Source organism: Rhopalosiphum maidis, chromosome 3, assembly GCF_003676215.2.
Source record: "Rhopalosiphum maidis isolate BTI-1 chromosome 3, ASM367621v3, whole genome shotgun sequence".
NCBI lineage: Eukaryota > Metazoa > Arthropoda > Insecta > Hemiptera > Aphididae > Rhopalosiphum > Rhopalosiphum maidis.
This window is the reverse complement of record NC_040879.1, coordinates 48505572-48530211: the sequence shown is the minus strand read 5'-3', so window position 1 is coordinate 48530211 and position 24640 is coordinate 48505572. Positions and strand designations below refer to the sequence as shown.

Below are 24640 nucleotides of genomic sequence, written 5' to 3'. Positions count from 1 at the left end.
CTTTCTAGTGGTCAAGGTTTCAAGATACAAACATGAGAATTGAGTATTTTATAAGCAATTAAAAAAATGAATTTCTAAAATACGTCAAATTTACCATATAAAACCATGTTTTATAGTGTTTATGAAGTATCAGCATCAATGAAATACATGGAAGTTAATAAAGTTAAATAAGAATCATTTACTTAATTCAATGGTGTTGGTTTCATGTCAATTAATTGAGAATTGAGTATTTCATAAGCCATAAAAAATTTGAATTTGTAATTTACGTTAAAATTATCATATAAAAACATGTTTTATAGTGTTTATGAAGTATCAGCATCAACAAGAATACATGGAAGTTAATAATGCTAAATAAGAATAATTTACTTAATTCATTGGTCTTGGTTTCATGATACTAATTTTTTGTTTCACTAGTATTAATTTGCTATCAATTAAATTCAATAACCATTACACACACATTGCATAAATCCAATATTATTATCAATATCTTCTAGTTTATTTTCAAAATAAGATGTTGATACTTTCCCAAAGTGGTATGAATGCAAATTCCTGTCTCAGCAAGCCTTGGGTGAACTGCTGCACTGCAATCTGAAAAAAATGTAGTCAGTTAAATATGTAAAATTAGTGGAGAATTAATTGAGAATTGAGTGTTTCATAAGCAGTTTAAAATATGAATTCATAACACGAGTCAAAATTGTCATTTAAAAGCATGTTTATAGTGTTTATGAAGTATTGGCTTAAATGAAATGTATGAAAGTAATTAATGCTAAATAAGAAACATATTCTCTATCTAGTGATTAAGGTTTCAATATATTAACATGAGAATTGAATATTTTATAAGCAATTAAAAAATGAATTTGTAAAATATGTCAAATTTACATATAAAAACATGTTTTATAGTGTTTATGAAACATTGACTTAAATGAAATGTATGAAAGTAATTAATGATAAATAAGAAACATATTCTCTATCTAGTGATTAAGGTTTCAATATATTAACATGAGAATAGAATATTTTATAAGCAATTAAAAAAATGAATTTGTAAAATACGTCAAATTTACATATAAAAACATGTTTTATAGTGTTTATGAAACATTGACTTAAATGAAATGTATGAAAGTAATTAATGCTAAATAAGAAACATATTCTCTATCTAGTGATTAAGGTTTCAATATATTAACATGAGAATTGAATATTTTATAAGCAATTAAAAAATGAATTTGTAAAATACGTCAAATTTACATATAAAAACATGTTTTATAGTGTTTATGAAACATTGACTTAAATGAAATGTATGAAAGTAATTAATGCTAAATAAGAAACATATTCTCTTTCTAGTGGTAAGGTTTCAAGATATTAACATGAGAATTGAGTATTTTATAAGCAATTAAAAAAATGAATTTGTAAAATACGTCAATTTACATATAAAACATGTTTTATAGTGTTTATGAAACATTGACTTAAATGAAATGTATGAAAGTAATTAATGCTAAATAAGAAATATTCTCTATCTAGTGATTAAGGTTTCAATATATTAACATGAGAATTGAATATTTTATAAGCAATTAAAAAAATGAATTTGTAAAATACGTCAAATTTACATATAAAAACATGTTTTATAGTGTTTATGAAACATTGACTTAAATGAAATGTATGAAAGTAATTAATGCTAAATAAAAAACATATTCTCTTTCTAGTGGTCAAGGTTTCAAGATACTAACATGAGAATTGAGTATTTATAAGCAATTAAAAAAATATTTGTAAAATACTTTACCATATAATGTTTTATAGAGTTTATGAAACATTGACTTAATGTAATGTATGAAAGTAATTAATGCTAAATCAGATCCAAGTGGTTAAGGTTTCAAGATACTAACATGAGAATCGAGTATTTCATAAGCCATAAAAAATTTGAATTTGTAATTTACGTTAAAATTATCATATAAAAACATGTTTTATAGTGTTTATGAAGTATCAGCATCAATGAAATACATGGAAGTTAATAAAGTTAAATAAGAATCATTTACTTAATTCATTTGTCTTGGTTTCATGATACTAATTTTTTGTTTCACTAGTATTAATTTGCTATCAATTAAATTCAATAACCATTACACACACATTGCATAAATCCAATATTATTATCAATATCTTCTAGTTTATTTTCAAAATAAGATGTTGATACTTTCCCAAAGTGGTATGAATGCAAATTCCTGTCTCAGCAAGCCTTGGGTGAACTGCTGCACTGCAATCAGAAAAAAATGTAGTCAGCTAAATATGTAAAATTGGTGGAAATTAATTGAGAAATGAGAGTTTCATAAGCAGTTTAAAATATGAATATATAACAGGAGTTGAAATTATCAATGAAAAGCATGTTTATAGTGTTTATGAAGTATTGGCTTAAATGAAATGTATGAAAGTAATTAATGATAAATAAGAAACATATTCTCTATCTAGTGATTAAGGTTTCAATATATTAACATGAGAATAGAATATTTTATAAGCAATTAAAAAAATGAATTTGTAAAATACGTCAAATTTACATATAAAAACATGTTTATAGTGTTTATGAAACATTGACTTAAATGAAATGTATGAAAGTAATTAATGCTAAATAAGAAACATATTCTCTATCTAGTGATTAAGGTTTCAATATATTAACATGAGAATTGAATATTTTATAAGCAATTAAAAAAATGAATTTGTAAAATACGTCAAATTTACATATAAAAACATGTTTTATAGTGTTTATGAAACATTGACTTTAAATGAAATGTATGAAAGTAATTAATGCTAAATAAGAAACATATTCTCTATCTAGTGATTAAGGTTTCAATATATTAACATGAGAATTGAATATTTTATAAGCAATTAAAAAAATGAATTTGTAAAATACGTCAAATTTACATATAAAAACATGTTTTATAGTGTTTATGAAACATTGACTTAAATGAAATATATGAAAGTAATTAATGTAATCTAGGTCAAGGATCAAGATACTACATGAGAATTGAGTATTTTATAAGCAATTAAAAAAATAATTTGTAAAATACGCCAAATTTACCATATAAAAACATGTTTTATAGAGTTTATGAAACATTGACTTAAATGAATGTATGAAAGTAATTATGCTAAATCAGATCCAATTTCTCTTCTAGTGGTCAAGGTTTCAAGATACTAACATGAGAATTGAGTATTTTATAAGCAATTAAAAAATGAATTTCTAAAATACGTCAAATTTACCATATAAAACCATGTTTTATAGTGTTTATGAAGTATCAGCATCAATGAAATACATGGAAGTTAATAAGTTAAATAAGAATCATTTACTTAATTCATTTGTCTTGGTTTCATGATACTAATTTTTTGTTTCACTAGTATTAATTTGCTATCAATTAAATTCAATAACCATTACACACACATTGCATAAATCCAATATTATTATCAATATCTTCTAGTTTATTTTCAAAATAAGATGTTGATACTTTCCCAAAGTGGTATGAATGCAAATTCCTGTCTCAGCAAGCCTTGGGTGAACTGCTGCACTGCAATCAGAAAAAAATGTAGTCAGCTAAATATGTAAAATTGGTGGAAATTAATTGAGAAATGAGAGTTTCATAAGCAGTTTAAAATATGAATATATAACAGGAGTTGAAATTATCAATGAAAAGCATGTTTATAGTGTTTATGAAGTATTGGCTTAAATGAAATGTATGAAAGTAATTAATGATAAATAAGAAACATATTCTCTATCTAGTGATTAAGGTTTCAATATATTAACATGAGAATAGAATATTTTATAAGCAATTAAAAAATGAATTTGTAAAATACGTCAAATTTACATATAAAAACATGTTTTATAGTGTTTATGAAACATTGACTTAAATGAAATGTATGAAAGTAATTAATGCTAAATAAGAAACATATTCTCTATCTAGTGATTAAGGTTTCAATATATTAACATGAGAATTGAATATTTTATAAGCAATTAAAAAAACGAATTTGTAAAATACGTCAATTTACATATAAAAACATGTTTTTATAGTGTTTATGAAACATTGACTTAAATGAAATGTATAAAGTAATTAATGCTAAATAAGAAACATATTCTCTGATCTAGTGATTAATGTTTCAATATATACATGGAGAATGAATATTGTATAAGCAATTAAAAAAATGAATGTAAAATACGTCAATTTAATATAAAACATTTTTTATAGTGTTTTATGAAGTATACATAAGAAATACTTGAAGTGTAATTAAGTTAAATAATTATCATTTACTAACATGGTGTTTATGTCAATTTTAAATGAGTTTTCATAACCATAATAAATGAAGTAATATCTAATATCATAAATAATGAATTGAGTATTTATAAGCAATTAAAAAAATGAATTTCTAAAATACGTCAAATTTACCATATAAAACCATGTTTATAGTGTTTATGAAGTATCAGCATCAATGAAATACATGGAAGTTAATAAAGTTAAATAAGAATCATTTACTTAATTCATTTGTCTTGGTTTCATGATACTAATTTTTTGTTTCACTAGTATTAATTTGCTATCAATTAAATTCAATAACCATTACTCACACATTGCATAAATCCAATATTATTATCAATATCTTCTAGTTTATTTTCAAAATAAGATGTTGATACTTTCCCAAAGTGGTATGAATGCAAATTCCTGTCTCAGCAAGCCTTGGGTGAACTGCTGCACTGCAATCAGAAAAAAATGTAGTCAGCAAAATATGTAAAATTGGTGGAAATTAATTGAGAAATGAGAGTTTCATAAGCAGTTTAAAATATGAATATATAACAGGAGTTGAAATTATCAATGAAAAGCATGTTTATAGTGTTTATGAAGTATTGGCTTAAATGAAATGTATGAAAGTAATTAATGCTAAATAAGAAACATATTCTCTATCTAGTGATTAAGGTTTCAATATATTAACATGAGAATAGAATATTTTATAAGCAATTAAAAAAATGAATTTGTAAAATACGTCAAATTTACATATAAAAACATGTTTTATAGTGTTTATGAAACATTGACTTAAATGAAATGTATGAAAGTAATTAATGCTAAATAAGAAACATATTCTCTATCTAGTGATTAAGGTTTCAATATATTAACATGAGAATTGAATATTTTATAAGCAATTAAAAAAACGAATTTGTAAAATACGTCAAATTTACATATAAAAACATGTTTTATAGTGTTTATGAAACATTGACTTAAATGAAATGTATGAAAGTAATTAATGCTAAATAAGAAACATATTCTCTATCTAGTGATTAAGGTTTCAATATATTAACATGAGAATTGAATATTTTATAAGCAATTAAAAAAATGAATTTGTAAAATACGTCAAATTTACATATAAAAACATGTTTTATAGTGTTTATGAAACATTGACTTAAATGAAATATATGAAAGTAATTAATGCTAAATAGAAACATATTCTCTTTCTAGTGGTCAAGGATTCAAGATACTAACATGAGAATTGAGTATTTTTAAGCAATTAAAAAATAAATTTGTAAAATACGCCAAATTTACCATATAAAAACATGTTTTATAGAGTTTATGAAACATTGACTTAAATGTAATGTATGAAAGTAATAATGCTAAATCAGATCCAATTTCTCTTTCTAGTGGTCAGGTTTCAAGATACTAACATGAAATTGAGTATTTTATAAGCAATTAAAAAATGAATTTCTAAAATACGTCAAATTTACCATATAAACCATGTTTTATAGTGTTTATGAAGTATCAGCATGAAAAAATCAATGAAATACATGGAAGTTAATAAAGTTAATAAGAATCATTTACTTATTCATTTGGTCTTGGTTTCATGATACTAATTTTTTGTTTCACTGTATTAATTTGCTATCAATTAAATTCAATAACCATTACTCACACATTGCATAAATCCAATATTATTATCAATATCTTCTAGTTTATTTTCAAAATAAGATGTTGATACTTTCCCAAAGTGGTATGAATGCAAATTCCTGTCTCAGCAAGCCTTGGGTGAACTGCTGCACTGCAATCAGAAAAAAATGTAGTCAGCAAAATATGTAAAATTGGTGGAAATTAATTGAGAAATGAGAGTTTCATAAGCAGTTTAAAATATGAATATATAACAGGAGTTGAAATTATCAATGAAAATCATGTTTATAGTGTTTATGAAGTATTGGCTTAAATGAAATGTATGAAAGTAATTAATGCTAAATAAGAAACATATTCTCTATCTAGTGATTAAGGTTTCAATATATTAACATGAGAATTGAATATTTTATAAGCAATTAAAAAAATGAATTTGTAAAATATGTCAAATTTACATATAAAAACATGTTTTATAGTGTTTATGAAACATTGACTTAAATGAAATGTATGAAAGTAATTAATGATAAATAAGAAACATATTCTCTATCTAGTGATTAAGGTTTCAATATATTAACATGAGAATAGAATATTTTATAAGCAATTAAAAAAATGAATTTGTAAAATACGTCAAATTTACATATAAAAACAAGTTTTATAGTGTTTATGAAACATTGACTTAAATGAAATGTATGAAAGTAATTAATGCTAAATAAGAAACATATTCTCTATCTAGTGATTAAGGTTTCAATATATTAACATGAGAATAGAATATTTTATAAGCAATTAGAAAAATGAATTTGTAAAATACGTCAAATTTACATATAAAAACATGTTTTATAGTGTTTATGAAACATTGACTTAAATGAAATGTATGAAAGTAATTAATGCTAAATAAGAAACATATTCTATTTCTAGTGGTCAAGGATTCAAGATACTAACATGAGAATTGAGTATTTTATAAGCAATTAAAAAAATGAATTTCTCAAAAACGTCAAATTTACCATATAAAACCATGTTTTATAGTGTTTATGAAGTATCAGCATCAATGAAATACATGGAAGTTAATAAAGTTAAATAAGAATAATTTACTTAATTCAATGGTGTTGGTTTCATGTCAATTAATTGAGAATTGAGTATTTCATAAGCCATAAAAAATTTGAATTTGTAATTTACGTTAAAATTATCATATAAAAACATGTTTTATAGTGTTTATGAAGTATCAGCATCAACAAAAATACATGGAAGTTAATAATGCTAAATAAGAAAAATTTACTTAATTCATTTGTCTTGGTTTCATGATACTAATTTTTTGTTTCACTAGTATTAATTTGCTATCAATTAAATTCAATAACCATTACACACACATTGCATAAATCCAATATTATTATCAATATCTTCTAGTTTATTTTCAAAATAAGATGTTGATACTTTCCCAAAGTGGTATGAATGCAAATTCCTGTCTCAGCAAGCCTTGGGTGAACTGCTGCACTGCAATCAGAAAAAAATGTAGTCAGCTAAATATGTAAAATTGGTGGAAATTAATTGAGAAATGAGAGTTTCATAAGCAGTTTAAAATATGAATATATAACAGGAGTTGAAATTATCAATGAAAAGCATGTTTATAGTGTTTATGAAGTATTGGCTTAAATGAAATGTATGAAAGTAATTAATGATAAATAAGAAACATATTCTCTATCTAGTGATTAAGGTTTCAATATATTAACATGAGAATAGAATATTTTATAAGCAATTAAAAAATGAATTTGTAAAATACGTCAAATTTACATATAAAAACATGTTTTATAGTGTTTATGAAACATTGACTTAAATGAAATGTATGAAAGTAATTAATGCTAAATAAGAAACATATTCTCTATCTAGTGATTAAGGTTTCAATATTTTAACATGAGAATTGAATATTTTATAAGCAATTAAAAAAACGAATTTGTAAAATACGTCAAATTTACATATAAAAACATGTTTTATAGTGTTTATGAAACATTGACTTAAATGAAATGTATGAAAGTAATTAATGCTAAATAAGAAACATATTCTCTATCTAGTGATTAAGGTTTCAATATATTAACATGAGAATTGAATATTTTATAAGCAATTAAAAAAATGAATTTGTAAAATACGTCAAATTTACATATAAAAACATGTTTTATAGTGTTTATGAAACATTGACTTAAATGAAATATATGAAAGTAATTAATGCTAAATAAGAAACATATTCTCTTTCTAGTGGTCAAGGATTCAAGATACTAACATGAGAATTGAGTATTTTATAAGCAATTAAAAAAATAAATTTGTAAAATACGCCAAATTTACCATATAAAAACATGTTTTATAGAGTTTATGAAACATTGACTTAAATGTAATGTATGAAAGTAATTAATGCTAAATCAGATCCAATTTCTCTTTCTAGTGGTCAAGGTTTCAAGATACTAACATGAGAATTGAGTATTTTATAAGCAATTAAAAAAATGAATTTCTAAAATACGTCAAATTTACCATATAAAACCATGTTTTATAGTGTTTATGAAGTATCAGCATCAATGAAATACATGGAAGTTAATAAAGTTAAATAAGAATCATTTACTTAATTCATTTGTCTTGGTTTCATGATACTAATTTTTTGTTTCACTAGTATTAATTTGCTATCAATTAAATTCAATAACCATTACACACACATTGCATAAATCCAATATTATTATCAATATCTTCTAGTTTATTTTCAAAATAAGATGTTGATACTTTCCCAAAGTGGTATGAATAAAAATTCCTGTCTCAGCAAGCCTTGGGTGAACTGCTGCACTGCAATCAGAAAAAAATGTAGTCAGCAAAATATGTAAAATTGGTGGAAATTAATTGAGAAATGAGAGTTTCATAAGCAGTTTAAAATATGAATATATAACAGGAGTTGAAATTATCAATGAAAAGCATGTTTATAGTGTTTATGAAGTATTGGCTTAAATGAAATGTATGAAAGTAATTAATGCTAAATAAGAAACATATTCTCTATCTAGTGATTAAGGTTTCAATATATTAACATGAGAATTGAATATTTTATAAGCAATTAAAAAAATGAATTTGTAAAATATGTCAAATTTACATATAAAAACATGTTTTATAGTGTTTATGAAACATTGACTTAAATGAAATGTATGAAAGTAATTAATGATAAATAAGAAACATATTCTCTATCTAGTGATTAAGGTTTCAATATATTAACATGAGAATAGAATATTTTATAAGCAATTAAAAAAATGAATTTGTAAAATACGTCAAATTTACATATAAAAACATGTTTTATAGTGTTTATGAAACATTGACTTAAATGAAATGTATGAAAGTAATTAATGCTAAATAAGAAACATATTCTCTATCTAGTGATTAAGGTTTCAATATATTAACATGAGAATTGAATATTTTATAAGCAATTAAAAAAACGAATTTGTAAAATACGTCAAATTTACATATAAAAACATGTTTTATAGTGTTTATGAAACATTGACTTAAATGAAATGTAAGAAAGTAATTAATGCTAAATAAGAAACATATTCTCTATCTAGTGATTAAGGTTTCAATATATTAACATGAGAATTGAATATTTTATAAGCAATTAAAAAAATGAATTTGTAAAATACGTCAAATTTACATATAAAAACATGTTTTATAGTGTTTATGAAACATTGACTTAAATGAAATATATGAAAGTAATTAATGCTAAATAAGAAACATATTCTCTTTCTAGTGGTCAAGGATTCAAGATACTAACATGAGAATTGAGTATTTTATAAGCAATTAAAAAAATAAATTTGTAAAATACGCCAAATTTACCATATAAAAACATGTTTTATAGAGTTTATGAAACATTGACTTAAATGTAATGTATGAAAGTAATTAATGCTAAATCAGATCCAATTTCTCTTTCTAGTGGTCAAGGTTTCAAGATACTAACATGAGAATTGAGTATTTTATAAGCAATTAAAAAAATGAATTTCTAAAATACGTCAAATTTACCATATAAAACCATGTTTTATAGTGTTTATGAAGTATCAGCATCAATGAAATACATGGAAGTTAATAAAGTTAAATAAGAATCATTTACTTAATTCAATGGTGTTGGTTTCATGTCAATTAATTGAGAATTGAGTATTTCATAAGCCATAAAAAATTTGAATTTGTAATTTACGTTAAAATTATCATATAAAAACATGTTTTATAATGTTTATGAAGTATCAGCATCAATGAAATACAAGGAATTAGGAATGCTAAATAAGAATAATTTACTTAATTCATTGGTCTTGGTTTCATGATACTAATTTTTTGTTTCACTAGTATTAATTTGCTATCAATTAAATTCAATAACCATTACACACACATTGCATAAATCCAATATTATTATCAATATCTTCTAGTTTATTTTCAAAATAAGATGTTGATACTTTCCCAAAGTGGTATGAATGCAAATTTCTGTCTCAGCAAGCCTTGGGTGAACTGCTGCACTGCAATCAGAAAAAATGTAGTCAGCTAAATATGTAAAATTGGTGGAAATTAATTGAGAAATGAGAGTTTCATAAGCAGTTTAAAATATGAATATATAACAGGAGTTGAAATTATCAATGAAAAGCATGTTTATAGTGTTTATGAAGTATTGACTTAAATGAAATGTATGAAAGTAATTAATGATAAATAAGAAACATATTCTCTATCTAGTGATTAAGGTTTCAATATATTAACATGAGAATAGAATATTTTATAAGCAATTAAAAAAATGAATTTGTAAAATACGTCAAATTTACATATAAAAACATGTTTTATAGTGTTTATGAAACATTGACTTAAATGAAATGTATGAAAGTAATTAATGATTAATAAGAAACATATTCTCTATCTAGTGGTCAAGGTTTCAAGATACTAACATGAGAATTGAGTATTTTATAAGCAATTAAAAAAATGAATTTCTCAAAAACGTCAAATTTACCATATAAAACCATGTTTTATAGTGTTTATGAAGTATCAGCATCAATGAAATACATGGAAGTTAATAAAGTTAAATAAGAATCATTTACTTAATTCAATGGTGTTGGTTTCATGTCAATTAATTGAGAATTGAGTATTTCATAAGCCATAAAAAATTTGAATTTGTAATTTACGTTAAAATTATCATATAAAAACATGTTTTATAGTGTTTATGAAGTATCAGCATCAACAAAAATACATGGAAGTTAATAATGCTAAATAAGAAAAATTTACTTAATTCATTTGTCTTGGTTTCATGATACTAATTTTTTGTTTCACTAGTATTAATTTGCTATCAATTAAATTCAATAACCATTACACACACATTGCATAAATCCAATATTATTATCAATATCTTCTAGTTTATTTTCAAAATAAGATGTTGATACTTTCCCAAAGTGGTATGAATGCAAATTCCTGTCTCAGCAAGCCTTGGGTGAACTGCTGCACTGCAATCAGAAAAAAATGTAGTCAGCTAAATATGTAAAATTGGTGGAAATTAATTGAAAAATGAGAGTTTCATAAGCAGTTTAAAATATGAATATATAACAGGAGTTGAAATTATCAATGAAAAGCATGTTTATAGTGTTTATGAAGTATTGGCTTAAATGAAATGTATGAAAGTAATTAATGATAAATAAGAAACATATTCTCTATCTAGTGATTAAGGTTTCAATATATTAACATGAGAATTGAATATTTTATAAGCAATTAAAAAATGAATTTGTAAAATATGTCAAATTTACATATAAAAACATGTTTTATAGTGTTTATGAAACATTGACTTAAATGAAATGTATGAAAGTAATTAATGATAAATAAGAAACATATTCTCTATCTAGTGATTAAGGTTTCAATATATTAACATGAGAATAGAATATTTTATAAGCAATTAAAAAAATGAATTTGTAAAATACGTCAAATTTACATATAAAAACATGTTTTATAGTGTTTATGAAACATTGACTTAAATGAAATGTATGAAAGTAATTAATGCTAAATAAGAAACATATTCTCTATCTATTGATTAAGGTTTCAATATATTAACATGAGAATTGAATATTTTATAAGCAATTAAAAAAATGAATTTGTAAAATACGTCAAATTTACATATAAAAACATGTTTTATAGTGTTTATGAAACATTGACTTAAATGAAATGTATGAAAGTAATTAATGCTAAATAAGAAACATATTCTCTATCTAGTGATTAAGGTTTCAATATATTAACATGAGAATTGAATATTTTATAAGCAATTAAAAAAATGAATTTGTAAAATACGTCAAATTTACATATAAAAACATGTTTTATAGTGTTTATGAAACATTGACTTAAATGAAATGTATGAAAGTAATTAATGCTAAATAAGAAACATATTCTCTTTCTAGTGGTCAAGGATTCAAGATACTAACATGAGAATTGAGTATTTTATAAGCAATTAAAAAAATAAATTTGTAAAATACGCCAAATTTACCATATAAAAACATGTTTTATAGAGTTTATGAAACATTGACTTAAATGTAATGTATGAAAGTAATTAATGATAAATAAGAAACATATTCTCTATCTAGTGATTAAGGTTTCAATATATTAACATGAGAATAGAATATTTTATAAGCAATTAAAAAAATGAATTTGTAAAATATGTCAAATTTACATATAAAAACATGTTTTATAGTGTTTATGAAACATTGACTTAAATGAAATGTATGAAAGTAATTAATGATAAATAAGAAACATATTCTCTATCTAATGGTCAAGGTTTCAAGATACTAACATGAGAATTGAGTATTTTATAAGCAATTAAAAAAATGAATTTCTCAAAAACGTCAAATTTACCATATAAAACCATGTTTTATAGTGTTTATGAAGTATCAGCATCAATGAAATACATGGAAGTTAATAAAGTTAAATAAGAATAATTTACTTAATTCAATGGTGTTGGTTTCATGTCAATTAATTGAGAATTGAGTATTTCATAAGCCATAAAAAATTTGAATTTGTAATTTACGTTAAAATTATCATATAAAAACATGTTTTATAGTGTTTATGAAGTATCAGCATCAACAAAAATACATGGAAGTTAATAATGCTAAATAAGAAAAATTTACTTAATTCATTTGTCTTGGTTTCATGATACTAATTTTTTGTTTCACTAGTATTAATTTGCTATCAATTAAATTCAATAACCATTACACACACATTGCATAAATCCAATATTATTATCAATATCTTCTAGTTTATTTTCAAAATAAGATGTTGATACTTTCCCAAAGTGGTATGAATGCAAATTCCTGTCTCAGCAAGCCTTGGGTGAACTGCTGCACTGCAATCAGAAAAAAATGTAGTCAGCTAAATATGTAAAATTGGTGGAAATTAATTGAGAAATGAGAGTTTCATAAGCAGTTTAAAATATGAATATATAACAGGAGTTGAAATTATCAATGAAAAGCATGTTTATAGTGTTTATGAAGTATTGGCTTAAATGAAATGTATGAAAGTAATTAATGCTAAATAAGAAACATATTCTCTATCTAGTGATTAAGGTTTCAATATATTAACATGAGAATTGAATATTTTATAAGCAATTAAAAAATGAATTTGTAAAATATGTCAAATTTACATATAAAAACATGTTTTATAGTGTTTATGAAACATTGACTTAAATGAAATGTATGAAAGTAATTAATGATAAATAAGAAACATATTCTCTATCTAGTGATTAAGGTTTCAATATATTAACATGAGAATAGAATATTTTATAAGCAATTAAAAAATGAATTTGTAAAATACGTCAAATTTACATATAAAAACATGTTTTATAGTGTTTATGAAACATTGACTTAAATGAAATGTATGAAAGTAATTAATGCTAAATAAGAAACATATTCTCTATCTATTGATTAAGGTTTCAATATATTAACATGAGAATTGAATATTTTATAAGCAATTAAAAAAATGAATTTGTAAAATACGTCAAATTTACATATAAAAACATGTTTTATAGTGTTTATGAAACATTGACTTAAATGAAATGTATGAAAGTAATTAATGCTAAATAAGAAACATATTCTCTATCTAGTGATTAAGGTTTCAATATATTAACATGAGAATTGAATATTTTATAAGCAATTAAAAAAATGAATTTGTAAAATACGTCAAATTTACATATAAAAACATGTTTTATAGTGTTTATGAAACATTGACTTAAATGAAATGTATGAAAGTAATAAATGCTAAATAAGAAACATATTCTCTTTCTAGTGGTCAAGGATTCAAGATACTAACATGAGAATTGAGTATTTTATAAGCAATTAAAAAAATAAATTTGTAAAATACGCCAAATTTACCATATAAAAACATGTTTTATAGAGTTTATGAAACATTGACTTAAATGTAATGTATGAAAGTAATTAATGATAAATAAGAAACATATTCTCTATCTAGTGATTAAGGTTTCAATATATTAACATGAGAATAGAATATTTTATAAGCAATTAAAAAAATGAATTTGTAAAATATGTCAAATTTACATATAAAAACATGTTTTATAGTGTTTATGAAACATTGACTTAAATAAAATGTATGAAAGTAATTAATGATAAATAAGAAACATATTCTCTATCTAGTGGTCAAAGTTTCAAGATACTAACATGAGAATTGAGTATTTTATAAGCAATTAAAAAAATGAATTTCAAAAAAACGTCAAATTTACCATATAAAACCATGTTTTATAGTGTTTATGAAGTATCAGCATCAATGAAATACATGGAAGTTAATAAAGTTAAATAAGAATCATTTACTTAATTCAATGGTGTTGGTTTCATGTCAATTAATTGAGAATTGAGTATTTCATAAGCCATAAAAAATTTGAATTTGTAATTTACGTTAAAATTATCATATAAAAACATGTTTTATAGTGTTTATGAAGTATCAGCATCAACAAAAATACATGGAAGTTAATAATGCTAAATAAGAAAAATTTACTTAATTCATTTGTCTTGGTTTCATGATACTAATTTTTTGTTTCACTAGTATTAATTTGCTATCAATTAAATTCAATAACCATTACACACACATTGCATAAATCCAATATTATTATCAATATCTTCTAGTTTATTTTCAAAATAAGATGTTGATACTTTCCCAAAGTGGTATGAATGCAAATTCCTGTCTCAGCAAGCCTTGGGTGAACTGCTGCACTGCAATCAGAAAAAAATGTAGTCAGCTAAATATGTAAAATTGGTGGAAATTAATTGAGAAATGAGAGTTTCATAAGCAGTTTAAAATATGAATATATAACAGGAGTTGAAATTATCAATGAAAAGCATGTTTATAGTGTTTATGAAGTATTGGCTTAAATGAAATGTATGAAAGTAATTAATGCTAAATAAGAAACATATTCTCTATCTAGTGATTAAGGTTTCAATATACTAACATGAGAATTGAGTATTTTATAAGCAATTAAAAAAATAAATTTGTAAAATACGCCAAATTTACCATATAAAAACATGTTTTATAGAGTTTATGAAACATTGACTTAAATGTAATGTATGAAAGTAATTAATGCTAAATCAGATCCAATTTCTCTTTCTAGTGGTCAAGGTTTCAAGATACTAACATGAGAATTGAGTATTTTATAAGCAATTAAAAAAATGAATTTCTAAAATACGTCAAATTTACCATATAAAACCATGTTTTATAGTGTTTATGAAGTATCAGCATCAATGAAATACATGGAAGTTAATAAAGTTAAATAAGAATCATTTACTTAATTCATTTGTCTTGGTTCATGATACTAATTTTTTGTTTCACTAGTAATAATTTGCTATCAATTAAATTCAATAACCATTACACACACATTGCATAAGTCCAATATTATTATCAATATCTTCTAGTTTATTTTCAAAATAAGATGTTGATACTTTCCCAAAGTGGTATGAATGCAAATTCCTGTCTCAGCAAGCCTTGGGTGAACTGCTGCACTGCAATCAGAAAAAAATGTAGTCAGCAAAATATGTAAAATTGGTGGAAATTAATTGAGAAATGAGAGTTTCATAAGCAGTTTAAAATATGAATATATAACAGGAGTTGAAATTATCAATGAAAAGCATGTTTATAGTGTTTATGAAGTATTGGCTTAAATGAAATGTATGAAAGTAATTAATGCTAAATAAGAAACATATTCTCTATCTAGTAATTAAGGTTTCAATATATTAACATGAGAATTGAATATTTTATAAGCAATTAAAAAAATGAATTTGTAAAATATGTCAAATTTACATATAAAAACATGTTTTATAGTGTTTATGAAACATTGACTTAAATGAAATGTATGAAAGTAATTAATGATAAATAAGAAACATATTCTCTATCTAGTGATTAAGGTTTCAATATATTAACATGAGAATAGAATATTTTATAAGCAATTAAAAAAATGAATTTGTAAAATACGTCAAATTTACATATAAAAACAAGTTTTATAGTGTTTATGAAACATTGACTTAAATGAAATGTATGAAAGTAATTAATGCTAAATAAGAAACATATTCTCTATCTAGTGATTAAGGTTTCAATATATTAACATGAGAATTGAATATTTTATAAGCAATTAAAAAAATGAATTTGTAAAATACGTCAAATTTACATATAAAAACATGTTTTATAGTGTTTATGAAACATTGACTTAAATGAAATGTATGAAAGTAATTAATGCTAAATAAGAAACATATTCTCTATCTAGTGGTCAAAGTTTCAAGATACTAACATGAGAATTGAGTATTTTATAAGCAATTAAAAAAATGAATTTCAAAAAAACGTCAAATTTACCATATAAAACCATGTTTTATAGTGTTTATGAAGTATCAGCATCAATGAAATACATGGAAGTTAATAAAGTTAAATAAGAATCATTTACTTAATTCAATGGTGTTGGTTTCATGTCAATTAATTGAGAATTGAGTATTTCATAAGCCATAAAAAATTTGAATTTGTAATTTACGTTAAAATTATCATATAAAAACATGTTTTATAGTGTTTATGAAGTATCAGCATCAACAAAAATACATGGAAGTTAATAATGCTAAATAAGAAAAATTTACTTAATTCATTTGTCTTGGTTTCATGATACTAATTTTTTGTTTCACTAGTATTAATTTGCTATCAATTAAATTCAATAACCATTACACACACATTGCATAAATCCAATATTATTATCAATATCTTCTAGTTTATTTTCAAAATAAGATGTTGATACTTTCCCAAAGTGGTATGAATGCAAATTCCTGTCTCAGCAAGCCTTGGGTGAACTGCTGCACTGCAATCAGAAAAAAATGTAGTCAGCTAAATATGTAAAATTGGTGGAAATTAATTGAGAAATGAGAGTTTCATAAGCAGTTTAAAATATGAATATATAACAGGAGTTGAAATTATCAATGAAAAGCATGTTTATAGTGTTTATGAAGTATTGGCTTAAATGAAATGTATGAAAGTAATTAATGCTAAATAAGAAACATATTCTCTATCTAGTGATTAAGGTTTCAATATACTAACATGAGAATTGAGTATTTTATAAGCAATTAAAAAAATAAATTTGTAAAATACGCCAAATTTACCATATAAAAACATGTTTTATAGAGTTTATGAAACATTGACTTAAATGTAATGTATGAAAGTAATTAATGCTAAATCAGATCCAATTTCTCTTTCTAGTGGTCAAGGTTTCAAGATACTAACATGAGAATTGAGTATTTTATAAGCAATTAAAAAAATGAATTTCTAAAATACGTCAAATTTACCATATAAAACCATGTTTTATAGTGTTTATGAAGTATCAGCATCAATGAAATACATGGAAGTTAATAAAGTTAAATAAGAATCATTTACTTAATTCATTTGTCTTGGTTTCATGATACTAATTTTTTGTTTCACTAGTAATAATTTGCTATCAATTAAATTCAATAACCATTACACACACATTGCATAAGTCCAATATTATTATCAATATCTTCTAGTTTATTTTCAAAATAAGATGTTGATACTTTCCCAAAGTGGTATGAATGCAAATTCCTGTCTCAGCAAGCCTTGGGTGAACTGCTGCACTGCAATCAGAAAAAAATGTAGTCAGCAAAATATGTAAAATTGGTGGAAATTAATTGAGAAATGAGAGTTTCATAAGCAGTTTAAAATATGAATATATAACAGGAGTTGAAATTATCAATGAAAAGCATGTTTATAGTGTTTATGAAGTATTGGCTTAAATGAAATGTATGAAAGTAATTAATGCTAAATAAGAAACATATTCTCTATCTAGTAATTAAGGTTTCAATATATTAACATGAGAATTGAATATTTTATAAGCAATTAAAAAAATGAATTTGTAAAATATGTCAAATTTACATATAAAAACATGTTTTATAGTGTTTATGAAACATTGACTTAAATGAAATGTATGAAAGTAATTAATGATAAATAAGAAACATATTCTCTATCTAGTGATTAAGGTTTCAATATATTAACATGAGAATAGAATATTTTATAAGCAATTAAAAAAATGAATTTGTAAAATACGTCAAATTTACATATAAAAACAAGTTTTATAGTGTTTATGAAACATTGACTTAAATGAAATGTATGAAAGTAATTAATGCTAAATAAGAAACATATTCTCTATCTAGTGATTAAGGTTTCAATATATTAACATGAGAATTGAATATTTTATAAGCAATTAAAAAAATGAATTTGTAAAATACGTCAAATTTACATATAAAAACATGTTTATAGTGTTTATGAAACATTGACTTAAATGAAATGTATGAAAGTAATTAATGCTAAATAAGAAACATATTCTCTATCTAGTGATTAAGGTTTCAATATATTAACATGAGAATAGAATATTTTATAAGCAATTAAAAAAATCAATTTGTAAAATACGTCAAATTTACCATATAAAAGCATGTTTTATAATGTTTATGAAGTATCAGCATCAATGAAATACAAGGAATTAGGAATGCTAAATAAGAATTATTCACTTAATTTATTGGTCTTGGTTTCATGATACCAACTTTTTGTGTCACTAATATTAAGTTGCTATCAATTACATACAGTTATTATTAAACGTACCATGCAAAATACCATTATTATTATTATTATTATCAGTATTGTCTAGTCAAATTTCAACATGGGATATCCAAATTTTCCCAAGTGCTCAAAACGATAATTCATGTTTCATCATGGCTTGAAAAATCTGCTGTACTGCAATCTGAAAAAATGTAGTCAGTTAAAATGTGAAATTGATGGAGTACAACATTAGAATACAGAGTTTTATACGCAGTTAAAATATGAATTTAAAATACGAGTCAAATTATCATATAAAAGCATGTTTTATAATGTTTATGAAGTATCAGCATCAATCAAATACATGGTAGTTAATAATGCTAAATAAGAATCATTTACTTAATCTAATGGTAAGGGTTTCATAACACTAACTTTTTGTTACACTTCTATTATGTTGCTATCAATTACATTCATTTAACATTACACGTACCGTGCAAAACACCATTATTAATATTAATACCTTCTAATCCATATTAAACATAGGATGTTGAAACTATTCCAAGCGCTAAAAATGTTAATTCATGCTCAGCAACCGTTGAGTGATCTGTTGCACTGCAATCTGAAAAATATGAAAGTTAATAATGGTAAATAAGCATCATTACTTAATCTAATGGTCAAGGTTACATGACTTTTAGTAACACTACTATTAATTGAATCACAATTATATTCTATACCCATTACTCGTACTTTGCATAAAACCATTATTGTTATCAGTATCGTCTAGTCCATTTTCAACGTAGGATGTTGTAACTTTGTCAAGTGTTTAAAACGTTAATTCATGTCTTAGCAATCCTTGAGTGATCTGCTGTACTGCCATCTAAAAAAAAATCGTCGGTTAAATATGTATAATGGTTGGAGGATAAAATGTCACTACTACACACCATAAAGAGATCGAAAGTCTGTTTATGACAACTAGTACGTGGACAACAGTGAATAATTCAGAAGTGGAAATAATCAAACAAAAACTAACAGACAAACTTCATTCCTATTTCAAAATACTTGAAAACAATTTAAAGTTGAAATTTAAATACAAATACGAATATAAAACTGCAAAAAGATATGAAACATAAATCAGACAGTAAATACAAACGATTATATCAATAGATAAACAATGTTTTATATCACTAAACCACAATCATGGATGAAAAACATCATATCAATTCGGATTAGAATATTCAACTTATTAGATTTTATCTCTGGCCGCCGAATTCAAAAATGTTTAATATTATAATATTTTCAGATACAAATACAATTTCAAAACTGATTAACTGAGCATAATATAATGAAATAAATTTCCAATAATATTGTGTACTTTGTAAATTAAGCAGGCAGTTGTATAAATATCATGAGTCTTAATATAGATACATAGTAACTAGTAAGACAAAAGTCAAAAAGTAATAACATTAAACTATAGATGTATGTATTATTTAAGTGTTTAGATAGTTGCAGGTAAGCATTTATTATGCATTAATATTCTCCGGACTGTACAGTCCACTGGTTAACTAATTGAACTTAAGTAAACGGTCTTATATGTTATATATCTTATACATATAACGATTCATTATTTGAATACTTAACAATGTAAATAAATCATAATAATTTATTTTTTATGTTCGATGTCCATAAAATTTAAATCTTTATCTCCTATAAATATTACCGAAGTTATATTGTGAAATTCAAAACAAATTACTACCAATCATACTAATATATTACATATTAAATATACACATATAATTAAAACTAATAAATAATAAATGAAATGTTGTATTCGAGCAGATTTGAGTCTGAAGTGATCAGAAGTAATCTACTGACTGCGTCGTACATTTTAAAAACGATGGTCGTATCTCGTATAAACAACGAAATCGCTTAGGTACATATTAAATTCTTAACGCTAAACGAGGGATATAAACACTATAAACATTAAATAGATGTATTCTCTATATGATTTGATGAAAAACTATTTATAAATAAACTATTTTTTATGCTGTTGGCGTAATTGCTAAACGTTGAAACCTTAACAAACATAAAACGTGTAAAAAAACAAAGTTCAAAAGATACTTCGTTAAATCGTTATACGGTGGTATAGGTACCATAAAAAAAATATACTTGTACAAAAAAAAACCCATTTCGATTTTTAACCTTTCAATGATAAATTTAAATCATTTTCTTAATGCATTGGTCGAGGATCAGGACACTGACTTGTGTTAACTTCGGCCGTAAAAATGAAACAATTCGTTGATATTAAAATATTCTTTCGTAAATTACAAAATCGGTCAAAGCCTAATAAATATAAACTTCGGAGAGCAGTGAACGGTGACGGCTCACAACCAACTAGATTCTTCCTGTGGCAGGTCAGCCGTCGACCATGGTATGGGAACCTCCCCCCTCTGTTGTGTTAATATCGACTTAATGATTAATTCTTCTATAAACAGTGAAAATGTGAATTTGTAATTTTTGTCAAAAGTCCATTTATATATAGTCTAAATAAAAATTTTTATAGCAAAAATAAGAATAAAAATTACAAGCTAAAAGTGTTTACTAATCTTTTTTCATGATACTAATTTTTTGTTTCACTAGTAATTTGCTATCAATTAAATTCAATAACCATTACACACACATTGCATAAATCCAATATTATTATCAATATCTTCTAGTTTATTTTCAAAATAAGATGTTGATACTTTCCCAAAGTGGTATGAATGCAAATTCCTGTCTCAGCAAGCCTTGGGTGAACTGCTGCACTGCAATCAGAAAAAAATGTAGTCAGCTAAATATGTAAAATTGGTGGAAATTAATTGAGAAATGAGAGTTTCATAAGCAGTTTAAAATATGAATATATAACAGGAGTTGAAATTATCAATGAAAAGCATGTTTATAGTGTTTATGAAGTATTGGCTTAAATGAAATGTATGAAAGTAATTAATGCTAAATAAGAAACATATTCTCTATCTAGTGATTAAGGTTTCAATATACTAACATGAGAATTGAGTATTTTATAAGCAATTAAAAAAATAAATTTGTAAAATACGCCAAATTTACCATATAAAAACATGTTTTATAGAGTTTATGAAACATTGACTTAAATGTAATGTATGAAAGTAATTAATGCTAAATCAGATCCAATTTCTCTTTCTAGTGGTCAAGGTTTCAAGATACTAACATGAGAATTGAGTATTTTATAAGCAATTAAAAAATGAATTTCTAAAATACGTCAAATTACCATATAAAACCATGTTTTATAGTGTTTATGAAGTATCAGCATCAATGAAATACATGGAAGTTAATAAAGTTAAATAAGAATCATTTACTTAATTCATTTGTCTTGGTTTCATGATACTAATTTTTTGTTTCACTAGTAATAATTTGCTATCAATTAAATTCAATAACCATTACACACACATTGCATAAGTCCAATATTATTATCAATATCTTCTAGTTTATTTCAAAATAAGATGTTGATACTTTCCCAAAGTGGTATGAATGCAAATTCCTGTCTCAGCAAGCCTTGGGTGAACTGCTGCACTGCAATCTAGAAAAAATGTAGTCAGCAAAATATGTAAATTGGTGGAAATTAATTGAGAATTGAGAGTTTCATAAGCAGTTTAAAATATGAATATATAACAGGAGTTGAAATTATCAATGAAAAGCATGTTTATAGTGTTTATGAAGTATTGGCTTAAATGAAAGGTATGAAAGTAATTAATGCTAAATAAGAAACATATTCTCTATCTAGTAATTAAGGTTTCAATATATTAACATGAGAATTGAATATTTTATAAGCAATTAAAAAATGAATTTGTAAAATATGTCAAATTTACATATAAAAACATGTTTTATAGTGTTTATGAAACATTGACTTAAATGAAATGTATGAAAGTAATTAATGATAAATAAGAAACATATTCTCTATCTAGTGATTAAGGTTTCAATATATTAACATGAGAATAGAATATTTTATAAGCAATTAAAAAAATGAATTTGTAAAATATGTCAAATTTACATATAAAAACAATGTTTTATAGTGTTTATGAAACATTGACTTAAATGAAATGTATGAAAGTAATTAATGATAAATAAGAAACATATTCTCTATCTAGTGATTAAGGTTTCAATATATTAACATGAGAATAGAATATTTTATAAGCAATTAAAAAAATGAATTTGTAAAATACGTCAAATTTACATATAAAAACATGTTTTATAGTGTTTATGAAACATTGACTTAAATGAAATGTATGAAAGTAATTAATGATAAATAAGAAACATATTCTCTATCTAGTGATTAAGGTTTCAATATATTAACATGAGAATAGAATATTTTATAAGCAATTAAAAAATAAATTTCTAAAATACGTCAAATTTACCATATAAAAGCATGTTTTATAATGTTTATGAAGTATCAGCATCAATGAAATACAAGGAATTAGGAATGCTAAATAAGAATTATTCACTTAATTTATTGGTCTTGGTTTCATGATACCAACTTTTTGTGTCACTAATATTAAGTTGCTATCAATTACATACAGTTATTATTAAACGTACCATGCAAAATACCATTATTATTATTATTATTATCAGTATTGTCTAGTCAAATTTCAACATGGGATATCCAAATTTTCCCAAGTGCTAAAAACGATAATTCATGTTTCATCATGGCTTGAAAGATCTGCTGTACTGCAATCTGAAAAAATGTAGTCAGTTAAAATGTGAAATTGATGGAGTACAACATTAGAATACAGAGTTTTATACGCAGTTAAAAATATGAATTTAAAATACGAGTCAAAATTATCATATAAAAGCATGTTTTATAATGTTTATGAAGTATCAGCATCAATCAAATACATGGTAGTTAATAATGCTAAATAAGAATCATTTACTTAATCTAATGGTAAGGGTTTCATAACACTAACTTTTTGTTACACTTCTATTATGTTGCTATCAATTACATTCATTTAACATTACACGTACCGTGCAAAACACCATTATTAATATTAATACCTTTTAATCCATATTAAACATAGGATGTTGAAACTATTCCAAGCGCTAAAAATGTTAATTCATGCTCAGCAACCGTTGAGTGATCTGTTGCACTGCAATCTGAAAAATATGAAAGTTAATAATGGTAAATAAGCATCATTACTTAATCTAATGGTCAAGGTTACATGACTTTTAGTAACACTACTATTAATTGAATCACAATTATATTCTATACCCATTACTCGTACTTTGCATAAAACCATTATTGTTATCAGTATCGTCTAGTCCATTTTCAACGTAGGATGTTGTAACTTTGTCAAGTGTTTAAAACGTTAATTCATGTCTTAGCAATCCTTGAGTGATCTGCTGTACTGCCATCTAAAAAAAAATCGTCGGTTAAATATGTATAATGGTTGGAGGATAAAATGTCACTACTACACACCATAAAGAGATCGAAAGTCTGTTTATGACAACTAGTACGTGGACAACAGTGAATAATTCAGAAGTGGAAATAATCAAACAAAAACTAACAGACAAACTTCATTCCTATTTCAAAATACTTGAAAACAATTTAAAGTTGAAATTTAAATACAAATACGAATATAAAACTGCAAAAAGATATGAAACATAAA

The 24640-nt window shown here is 23.9% G+C and overlaps 2 long non-coding RNA genes across 3 annotated transcripts; both read right to left on the bottom strand.

The window, feature by feature from the left end:
• Positions 1-530: 530 nt before the first annotated feature.
• On the bottom strand, positions 531-19778 carry LOC113558835. Of its 2 annotated transcripts, none has more exons than XR_003405713.1 (3): positions 19719-19778; positions 19492-19590; positions 531-588 (listed from the first exon to the last, which is right to left on the bottom strand). It is a non-coding gene; the product is annotated as an uncharacterized LOC113558835 (long non-coding RNA). The 2 variants fall into 2 exon arrangements; XR_003405714.1 differs by lacking the exon at positions 531-588 and adding an exon at positions 19056-19176.
• Positions 19779-22504: 2726 nt separating this feature from the next.
• LOC113559096 lies at positions 22505-24316 on the bottom strand. The gene is made up of 4 exons (XR_003405870.1): positions 24257-24316; positions 24030-24128; positions 23574-23712; positions 22505-22553 (listed from the first exon to the last, which is right to left on the bottom strand). It is a non-coding gene; the product is annotated as an uncharacterized LOC113559096 (long non-coding RNA).
• Between the last annotated feature and the right edge of the window lie 324 nt (positions 24317-24640).